We start from the raw sequence: 12,035 nt of genomic DNA, 5'->3' as shown, positions 1-12,035 counted from the left end.
GTAACACTGTTACTACTAGATACTTCCCATATGCCTGACTGAAAAGTGCAGACCCCTTGACCCCTGGCCAGGAGGATAGGGTTAGACAATAATGAACTGCATCTTGAAATACTTTTATGTGCATCTGTCCTTGACAGAGGACAGGCGCAGAGCGACGTGGTGGACACATTCAATTCAATTCAAGTTTATTTTGTATCCTTACATCCATAAAACCATCATAATTATCACATTTCATAAAATCACAGATTAAAAAATATGTCCAACAAAACACACAGAGATAAAGGAAAAAAACATCTGCATCATGCAGCAACACCATCATTTTTACAGACTTGCACTAAGTCTTATTTACATCCAATTAGACAGAGCCCTCCCACCACTCCATATAATAGACTGTCTACCACAGGTTTTCTGTAAAGAACAGGCATGGGCTCACTGGCTCCCAGTCAAACAGAGAATTGTCTTAAAGACCCTCGCTATCACCCACAAATGCCTGCATGAACTTGCCCCCCCTACCTAACACACAGAATCACCAAGCACACGGCCACAAGACCCTTAAGGTCACACTATGTCAACACAATTGTCACGCCCACCACGCGAAAAGTGCGCGCTGGTGGCTCCAGCTTCCCTACCCAAGCTGCCATGCACTGGAACGCACTACCACCTCATCTCAGATTGATTGAGTCACACCTAGCTTTTCGTAAGGCTATCAAAACCAGGCTCTTTGTCTAAAAGGCCTCCCAATGTGATTCTCCTTATGCACTTTTCCTGCCTCTGCATACCACGGTATATCTATGCGTATATCACTGTATACCACTGTATATCTATGTGTATATCACTGTATATCTATGTGTAACTATGAGACTTATGGTCATGCACTCGGCTAATCACAAGTTCCTCTCACATTCTGTAACAGCGCCTCGATGCCTTTTGGCTGCAAGTGCGCTTAACAAATATAAATAAATAAAATTAAATAAAAATGGGCAAATAAGACCAAAATCTTCTTGGGGTTAACAGAAACAACTGTGCTCCTTGACAGGTACTTATCCAACTCTCTTGAAGTATATTCAGACATAATTCAACCCGAATGTCATTAAACAATGGGTATAACAAGATACAGTGGGATCATTTCTCATATACACCACCCATACATTTATAATCTCTGCCCCCCCCACTCTGACTTAATGCAAAGTTTGTTTAACTGCCACAACAGGTAGTAGGTTTGGTCTGGCTTCCTTAAGGCAGGCTCTATGCAAGGGCACAGTCAACAGTCACAGATAGGCTGCAGGTCCATTTGAAGGGGCTAATGATCGATAAGCCCTTGCCTGTGTTTTAGGCATCATTTCATCTTCCCTCACTTATGACAGAAATGTCACAGTCCTAGCTTTTACCACCTTCTTGGAGAGATCTTTCAGCTTTCCTGCATCTTCTAAGTAAGTTGCCCATGAAAGCCAATTTAGCAAGGACTTTATGTGGGCTAACCAACCTACTTTACTGTGGCCATTTCGAGTGATTAGGTTCATAATTCGATCTTTTGTTAGAGGGTAATGAGTACAAGCCCATAATGAGGCCTAAGTTAGAATAGATCTTGCATATATAATATTAACAGGAAATGTCATGGCTGTCTCCAAGTGCATAGAAGACACAGGTTTTGAAGTGGGAACCATAAGCAAACTTCTTAAAAATTAGTTCTCTATTTTTTTTAAAACAGGGAGCCATTGTGTACCCCCATGTTTCACACCAAAGCATACCTGTCGCGGTGACATTACCCTCATAAACTTTGATCATTGCTCATCTAAAGATGTCCTCTATGGTTTGACTCATCATGGTGCTTAACTTGTAATATGGTCATCCCACTTCAGCCTGTTATTAAATTGCATGCTTAGATAGTAAAAAATAGCAACTGCATTCCAATTGATTTCCCTCTAAAAATATCAGCGGGCACCTTTTGGGCATCCTGGAAACATACAATGCATAACACTTACAGCAATTTACCCGTAAACCTCAGCCCCTCATGTACTTTTCATATTCTGCAATGAGTGCTCATAATAATCAATGAGTCTTCACTAGTAGCACAGCATCATCGATATAGCTGAGCACTGGAAGTCTCCTGGCACCACACCAAGGGACATCAATGGAAATAAGTGACTCTATTTAAGGAGCAAGGGTGCTAAGTGTGAGAAACCTGAACATTTCTACCTGAGTAGTCCCCAGGGATATGTCATCCAGGGTGCCAGCATACGGCCATCGCTAAGTTCCTGGAGGAGGACCACTACAGGAGGATCACCGGGATGGGAGGTTCTCAGGGAGTGGAAGTAGGGCACTGATGGGTGAGACATGGTATCCCCCTTCTAATAACACCTTTTCCCATCCCACCATGTTGGATATTCAGAAACTCTAACCCCCTCCCCCTTTTCTGAGAATAACAATTCATGCACATACGAAAGACAACGGACTAACACCAGAGCCATTTCCCTGACATGTCCGAACACAAGGGTCAGGCAGCTATTCCCTTCCCCACAGGGATAAAAGGTGGAGCATGAGAGCACAAGATGAGCAAGGCAGACCGCATGAAGAGAGAGCCATCCAAGCACGACAGTTCAGGGGAGGAGAAAGGCAGCAAGAATTGAAGGAGTGATAAGAAGAGAAGTGACCTAGCCCTTTTCCAACCGAGACCAGCAAAGCCTCCGTGGAAGGAAACATAAGACCGCAAACAATAGGCAGAGTGTGCTGCAGCAGATGTCAATGGTGCACAAAGCCCTCCTACACGGATAAGCAGGACAGGGAGAGAAGTTTGCTACCATGGTATCGTCCTTGACTCTAGAAGCAAGAAAAGTCAAGTGGTTCATCACAGCTGGTGAGTCGAGAGGAGAAACCGATAAGAAACCGAACTGCATTGAACAGAAGTGGCAAATGATAAAATAAGAACATTTCAAAGAACTGTTAATGCTTTACGGGAAGATGAGCTGCATAGAAGTCCGGCACCACGTGGGTGCCCACTCAAGAGACACTGGTCGATTCCCCTACTGTTGAAACTACCAATACCAGAAGGCCTTAGGAGAGCTGGAAGGAAAAAGGTAAAAGTGGTCATACAGGGGTCTAGCAAAATCCCCCTGTACAGTTGAAAGTCTTTAACCAACAAGTAAGCCGAAGACATGGGGAGCAAATCCTGCACAAGGTAAAAGTAGAAGGAACTGTGATTGGCAATAGTTGGCAAGGGTGAACCCGATGGAGCGATGCCGATGAAACGGGACGAAGCCTGAAGTCCCAATGAAAAGTGTATTGACAAGAGTGAACCCGACAGAGGGATGTCCACAGTGGACTGTTTAAAAAGACATTAAAATGTGTGAAAGTCACAGGGGAAATTGTTTCGAGGAAAAGCTATAGTGAACTTCACAGAGGGAGGCTTCTATTTGAGAAGGGTGTGAGCCCAGAAGAGGGGGATCCAAGGGTGCAAGCCATCACCCCATAGACACGTGAAAACAACATAGAATCTTTTGAATACAAGCCAGAGTGAACCCAACGGAGGGAGGCTGAGATTCGAGAGGGGTCTGAGCCCAGAACAGGGGGACCCATGGGTGAAGAATCATCACCCAAGTGCAATCCAAAAGGAACTTTTGTTCATGATTTTGAACATAACATGCCCTCGGAAGCAAAAGAGCTAACCACCAAAGGTCCTGATAAAATTAGGAACATTTATCTGAGCCCAGAAGAGGGGGATCCAGACGTGAAAATTCATCACCCAATAGATCATGTCCTCAGAGGTAAGGTCTAGCAAAATCTCCCTGTATAGTTGAAAGTATTTGCCCGACAAGCAAGCGGAAGATGAGAGGAGCGAATCCCACATTGGGTGAAAGTAGAAGGAGCTGTGATTGGCAATAGTTGGCAAGAGTGAAACCGACAGAGGGAGGCTGCTATTTGAGAAGGGTCTGAGGCTGGAAGAGGGAGATACAGGGGTGAATGCCATCACCCCATCGACATCTAAACACAACAGAGAAATCTTTTGAATACAAATTAGAGTGAACCCGATGGAGGCAGGCTGATATTCGAGAGGGTTCTGAGCCTGGAAGAGTGTGACCCAGGGGTGTAGAATCATCACCCAAGTGCAATCCGAAAATAACTTTTGTTTATGCTTTTGAACATACCATGTCCTCAGAAGCAAGAGAGCTAACCACCAAAGGTCCTGAATCGCTTGGCACTTTTCTGAATCTTAGCCTGGAAGAGGGGATCCAGAGGTGGAAAGTCATCACCCAAAGTAGCTATGGAAAGGAAACTTTTGTTTGTTATTTTACATGGATGAAGTCCTCGGAGGCAAGAGACTTTTTGTAGAATAAAGGCTTAACCACCGAATGTCCTTATAGCTGATAACTGAACTGTCGTCTCGTGCTGGGAAAGCTCAAGCAGGTTCTGTACTCAGGAGTCTCGCCTTGTCCCGTGCTCAAAATGTGGGCAAGGGAGACCCCCGGCTACCACATCCTGACTTATCATTTGTGAACACTTCTTTCTTTCTTTCTTTCTTTCTTTCTTTCTTTCTTTCTTTCTTTCTTTCTTTCTTTCTTTCTTTCTTTCTTTCTTTCTTTCTTTCTTTCTTTCTTTCTTTCTTACATTATCCCACACTCTTTTTGTATTTAGCTTAAGGATTGGCAATAGGTTTTTCTTAGTATAGGCCCTTTTATTTGACAAGACGCCACTAGGACTGCCTTATTATTATTTGATGGTCGTATCTTGCTCCCATCTTAGATTTAGTTTTGGATTAGGCATTTTTTCCAACCTACCTATACAGTTTAATAAAAACCCTTGTGGTTGTTGTGGTTATCCTGGTTGCTGTGAGCCCATGTGAGGAATTGTGTGCAGGCACATTAATACACACATGCTGCACAAGACACAACAGGCCCTGGTGATGTTGCACACAAAGACTGTGCTGTACAGGACGATGCCACTGAGTGCCAAAGGCATCTGAAGCAGGATTTGAGAATGCCACAACACCCCTGTGTAAGAAGATGTACCCATGATGTGCTATGTTGGATGAGTTCCAGATTGGGGTCAGGAGAAAGGGACGACGGGTGTGACCTTGCATCAACTATTTGGAAACTGAGAATGGGGCGGTAGGTGCAAGTGGGTAGACACAGTGTAATAGTGAACACATATTACTCACCTATCAACCACTTGTCCCCACAGTGGCCAGTGCGCAACCAGGAACCTGCCAGTAAAAGGTAAAATATATGGCTGATACCAGGAAATCAGCATCTACATCAGTGGGCAGTTCCCTGTCACCTGCAATGCTTACTATCTGTATGTGTGCTGAAGAAATGCCAGCATTGTTGGTAGTGGCAGGCATATGACAGGTCCTGTGGTGGCTGTAGGGCTGTAGGGCTGTGTGTGTGCAGTCCATGGAACCGGCCACCAGGGGGAACACACATTTTGCATGAAACTGCTGCCTTTGACCTATGGCATGGCAATGTACTGTTGGCTCTGTGAGTGGATACTTTGGCTCACCTGCATTACAGAGTCTTAGAGTCTGACCTGTTATACCAGTAGTTCCCTGAAAGGATCCCGGAGCACAAATGCCCTGGTGGCATCTGAATGGGCTGTGCTGGGATGCAGGTCTGCCTTCCACTTCTAAAGCATGTCAGAAATGATTGGTACATGGAGGGGATGCCTCCAAAACACTTGCCTTGTATGGCAACCCAAAGAGTGTGACCCTGGGCTGAAATATTGGCTCATGGTGGGGCCTCTAGTATGGGTAAAATGCTACTGCTGGTGCCAGTGCGGCATGCTTCTCCCAGTGGGCTAACACGGCTAGCGCTTATTCCAGATAATCCTCTGCATGACAGACTTGTCAAGTCTTCCTCAACGTATGGAGGATCAAGTGATTTGAGACATCACTGCCTGATGACTGTGACGAGGAAGAGGGACATGGATGCACTGCTATGATTCCAGGTTGTCATCTGTATGACAGGCCGTATGACAGACCGGCCTAGTCTTCCATCATCCCCAGGTTGAGACCTCACTATCTGATGACTGGGATGAAGAAGAGGGAAGGAAGGATAATGTGTCATTAAACTGCCAAACATGTTGTGACCGCTATATATAGTTCCTGAAAGGATGTTGCAGTGTCTGTGTATCTGTGTGCAAAAATGCATGCGGTTGACTGGTTGCAGAGAATGATGCTGGATCATGCACTCTGAGGCATGATACAGCAGTCACTTATCACCTGACATCATGCATTCTGTGATGTGTAGCGAAGCAGGAAATGGTGCTATATTCACACCCCATTTGCATGCATGCCATATGCGTTTTGGTGCATGGCGTTTTCAATCTAACATTGCACATGACACCTTACTAGTGCGGCCACTTTGTGCTGCAGCAGCATCACACACGCGGGGTCCTGTCTTGCATGCATCGCTGCCTTCTTTGTGTGTCTTATTTCTGATAGGCAGTATTCCATTTTTCTTCAGTGTTGTGTCATGTGTCTTGCTATTGTTGCTCGGCAGAGCTTGCGTTGCTCAGAGATACCTGTTTGCCAATGCTGGGGGTGCCTTGTCTGTGAGGCTGTTTTAAGTTCATACGGACTCATCGCACCACAATGCCTCAGGCTTTCTTCACTATTAATAATCGTGAATGCCGTTAGGTGAGTCTGTGGAGCACAGAGGTGTTTATGGGCTCAAATCCTCAGCACTCGGAAGTTCGATTCCTGCTAATGGCAGTGCTTTGCAAACTTGTTATTTGTGGTTGACTGTTCATAGCCACTGGATGGGGCAACCATAGTTCTGTGACAACTTGTCTACAGTTTTCACATCATGCTCACTGGTTGGACCTCACAAAGCGTAATGATGTGTTATCAGCCTGTGTCTATGAAAGTGCTACAAATAGACCACAAGGAGTCTAGGAATCGTCCCTGCAGCCAACTTGACTTTGCTTGCATCTCTGTAGTTATTATTTAAAGGGTTTGTCATTAACATGCTCCTTATTTTGAAAGGGCGTATGTTTGTGCGTAGTGAGCATAAATTTGGTATAACCCTGTGGAAAGTGGCCACACTGGGTTTCAGGTACACCTGTACACTTGACTCAGCAAACCACCATGGCACTGCTATACTGACCATCATCGTACAAGGGCCTGCCATTCTTACTTGCCCTAATGGTCACAACTACAACTCCCGTGATTCCTCTCCATTGCCCATGTTTTAAGGCATCATGGTAGTTATATTTTGCCACACTATGCAAGCGGACCTTTGCTGAGCATTATACCAGCTTGCCGTTTGATGGCAAGCATTGTGGTCAGTGCATGATGGTTTCATCTTCATTGTCCCAGTTTTGAGAATGTGAGGGCACTGTTATGAATGACTTGGAGACCTACACTTTTATTTTAAAAAGAACCATTCCAGAGAGGTTTCTTTTTAAAATTAAAAGTATAGAAATGACAGATGAAAAAATAAAAGTATAAGCACACCGCTCCCAGCTGCTACTCACTGATAGTAAAATGTACTAAATGCATATAGAAATGTGCCGCCCTTTAAAAATGTGCCCCCTAGGCGAGTCTTAGTCGACCTTAGTGTAAATACATCAGTGCTTCTATTAGCTTAACTATACAAAAAGGGCACATAGAATCGGTTTCAAAATGTTAGACCCTCACAAGAAGTCTAGCCATGGACAATGATTTTTCTTTTTCTTGAATAAACACAGGTTCAATTGATCATAAAGCAGTCAACGGAAATAACTCACTTAATATGGAATTGCCACAGAATCTTGATATAACAGGATGTATCTAAGGTAACTGCTCACTCTTCAGTAATGATTAGCTATGTTTTCAGCTGCTAGAGTTGAATCGACCTTTGAGGCTATGTCAACACTAGGGCTAGCAGAGCAGACTATTTGTCCTGTGCAAACAAGACCATGTAGTCAGAACAAACTCTCATTCAAAGTGTTATCTATGTCTACAAAACTCATCCCACAAACAGTGTTATACAATGAATGTAAACTAATGCTGCATGTTTTTGAAAGAATCCTGTGTACATTTCTGGAAATAGAATTACTTTAGAAAGCTAAAGATCCACACAGCTGACGGCAACAAAGTTTGTCAGTATGTTTAAGGAACCTTGGACCTAAAGCTATGGTGAACTCCAATTTAAAGTTTTTTCTGTATCAATAGCCTCAGCCATATTCAAACATAAGAACTGAATTTTAGACAAACTAGAACTGTGTACCTTAACAATAAGCTCTTGAATTTGTTTCTTGAAACTAGGATCAGACTAAAATGGATAACCAACATGACCAGACAGAACAAAGTTGTAACCATTGTATTTTGACTGGAAAACACTTGATATATGTAAAGACAATATTGTTGTATTTGCCATGTGAACTGGGCACAAACCCAAATTTGTAACCTGTTAGTTTGGAGATGGGCTGAGCTATGACCAGGACTGTGTATAAATACTGCATGTTTTGTAATGACCAGGACTCACTCCCCTCATAGTGTTTCTGGTACGCACTGCGAGGTGCTGTGAACCAGATAGCTATCTGCTTTGATATTTGAATCTGTACAGAATAAATCTTTGACTTCGTGACTGGCGGATCTAATTTTTGGTGGTACCAAGCCTTGATATTTGCTTGATTTTACAAGATGGCACCCGAACAGGGACCCTCAAGATTGATGCCATCTCGTTGAAGATTTGACGCGGCTTTCAGACTGGGATCGGACGGTGAGAAAGGGGGCCCCTTCATGGATGAGACGCGACACCTCAACTGTACTGCACGCCCGATCCCTGGACGGTGAGCTCGCGGTCCGAGACGGCTTCTTGACAAGGGTCCCCATATCGAGGCGGGTATTTTTGTGGAATCGCCAGCCACGTCGATCCTTTGTAATCTGATCGGACTTCCCTTTCTCCTTTGAATCAGGTGAGTCGTGCCCCGATTCCTAAGTATCCTGATATTTGATTTGGCGCATTGTCCTCGCAAGTACAATTATTGACCAAGTATCACCAGTAATCTGATATGCCCGAGAAATTGTCTGCCTGTTTCAGGGCATTATTCCGCAGAGACAGACAATCTTTGGAATTTGGCCGTCCGGCACCACAGGAGGGGTCACCGGCTTGTACTATGTACTGTAAGAGCGGCATTGGTAGTATAGTGTTTAATGATATTTGGCACAGAAAAGCTAGACATGCTTCTGAACTTCAGTGGCCAATCAATGGTAGCTTTGAGAATTCTTGCATAGAATATTTAGAATCTATATTGTTAAAGAAAAAAGCTAGACCTGCAGCATTTGATGTATTACAAAATTGGAAAAAAGAAGCTAGGCAGCAGCTTAAAAGTAGAGAGAAACATGCGCGCCAACATATGTAGAACGCAGAGAAAGCTTTATTTTATGATCAACAAAAACAGTCAGAGTCAGATAGAAATATGGATAGGGCTTTCCAACTTGGCATTCCGAAAATATACCCATCTAAAGATTTCCATGCGTCAGATGAATTAATTGACAAGCTTTTAAATGAACAGAGGCCTGGTGCCACTGCGCCACCTCCTTATGTACCTATTCCTGTGGTTTTACCTCTTTTGCTTGTTGTTCCTCCTCCCGTAGCAATTCCTGCTCCTCCTATCATTCCTCCTATTGCTCCTCTTCCTCCAGTTATTGCTCCTCCTCTTATTGTTGCTCCTCCACCTGTACCTCCACCTTTGCCTGCTGCTATGGGTTTGGTAGATTTGTCTTTTCCACCAGTGATAGCACCTTCGTTACGTAGTGTACAAGATTTGTCTACTCTTTCTCTTCCAAGTGGTTCTGTTCCACTTGTAGTTGATAAGGGAGTGGAATCGAAAATTGTAACTTGTAATACAGTGTCTAAAGAATGAAAGTGAGATCTGAATGCATGGGCTAGACAGTGCATGGAAAAGGGTGAACAATTTGATGTTTTTGCTGCACTCGCTAATCTAGAAGGTTTTCCTGAGAAAAATGTCTTTATTGAAGGGTTGGGAATTCATTTATCCATAATGTGAAACAGACTGAAGGATGTAGATCTCCCACAAGAGTTGAGGGATCTGAATGTTTTTGCATATTCAAGAGATACTGCAGAGAAAGTATATGAGCACGTCGAGAGGGTTTTTGAGTATAGAAGGGAGTTAGAAAGGTTACAGAATGATTAAATAGATGGTGATAGTTTGGGCTCTATGTTTGTACAGTAACGGTTCCTTCCTCTTTGTAAATCAATGAGTGAAGAAAGTAGAATTTGCACAAGAGATGCACTTAGATGGATTTCAGACATGTCGATATCTCCCGTAGAGGTATATGACACATATAGTCAGTATACGCCAGAAATGCAGAGGAAAGTGATACAGGTAATGGTAGAATACCTACAGGATGAATGTATAAAAAGAAAGATTTGTTCTCCCGCAGAATTATTGAATATCTGTAAGAGAGATTTTGCATCTGACACTCCTACAGCTGCTTTAGTGCTCGATTTAGCTGTGTTGCTCAGTAAGCGTTCGGAGTTGCCTACTTCGCAGTTGCCTATGAGAGAGGTTCCTCCGACAGTTGTCCCTAAATTTGAGGTCGCGGCTAACGCCGCAACGGGTATAGCCACCTATGACATTGATGCACATTATGTCTCACATTTTGTTCACGTCCCGTTCTCAAGACAGGAGGTGAATACTATTAGACAATCTATCCAAGATATTAGAAAGAATCCAACAGGGTTCTATAAAGAAATGGAATCTGTCTTGCTGTCGTCAGTATTTACTCTGGGTGACATACATTTGTTATATCCTGTGCTCCTACCTGCCGATTTGTGGAAACAGATTAGGACAGTCGATGATGTAGCAGGGTTAGGGGACACATGGGATAATTTGGCGAGGCAAGATAGAGAAAGGAAAGCTGGTGAGAGACCACCACAGGTAATACTGACTTTGCCTGATAAAATAGTGATAAAACTGAAAGCCTTAATTCCTGAGAGAAGGATTGTTTGGGACAAACTTACTGCTTGTGTCCAAGGAAAGTCTGAGGGTACTAGCAAATTCTTTAATCGGTTTGAACAAGTATTTTCAGATTTTAGTGGACAAGATATAAGCACAGAGACTGGAAAACGATTATTTATGGACAAATTTGGGCATGGATTGTTACCTGACATTCAGTCACAAATTATGACTTCTGAGAGCGCTTGGCAAGTTAATTCTCAGTCTGAAGTATTGTATATGGCTTGGTATTATGAAAACCGAGTCAATAATGAGAAAGAAAGGATTGAAAAGAAAAAGGGAGACCTGAAAATGAAGGTGTTGTTACAACAAATTGTTAGAGGTCCTAGAGGGGGTAGTACACAGATTAGGGGTCAGTATGTTCCACAAGGTAATATGCCTTGGGTCCTGTACATGCGAACCAATGTGCTTATTGCAGACAAGAGGGTCATTGGGGAGCACAATGCCTGATCCACCAGCAGAGGTCGAATAACACATATGGTATCATGGGTAGACGATCCAGAGGCCGCCCTGGGGTAGGGGGTCCTGGTAGAAGCCAGTTTTCTCAGAACTCACAGTCTTTTTCGCAAGACAATCAGCCACCGAGTATGGATAATAGAAATATTTTTGATCATCCTTCTACTGCTTATCTTTCTGAAGACCTTCCCTTTGATGATATATTGTTTCGTTAGGATTGCCCGAAGCAGGGTGGGGAACCGACGCCTATTCCCGTTAATCAGAAAGGTCCCTATTTTGAAATGATAGTGGGAAATAGAAAACATCTATTTTTGATAATACAGGAGCACAGAAGTGTTCCATTGACCATTCACGGGTTCCAGACATTCCACTGTCAGGGCAAACTAATGTTTCTGTAGGGTTTTCTGGTATGCCATTGGTTAGTCCGGTTTCTCTGCCGGTACCAATTTCACCGGGTCCATTCACAGATCACTGTACGTTTCTTTTGACATCAAACTGTGGTGAGAATTTGCCGGGGTTGAATCTGTTGAAGGAATTAAATGCAGTAATTCATTGTTCTTTGGATGGAGTGCGTTTGACGATTTCACCACAGCAATTTTCTGTCTCACAGTTTCTGACTA

The sequence above is a fragment of the Ambystoma mexicanum genome, chromosome 3p (genome assembly GCF_040938575.1).
Source record: "Ambystoma mexicanum isolate Mex_15411 chromosome 3p, UKY_AmexF1_1, whole genome shotgun sequence".
Taxonomy (NCBI): domain Eukaryota; kingdom Metazoa; phylum Chordata; class Amphibia; order Caudata; family Ambystomatidae; genus Ambystoma; species Ambystoma mexicanum.
The sequence above is the reverse complement of the archived record's forward strand: the minus strand, read 5'-3'. Positions refer to the sequence as shown.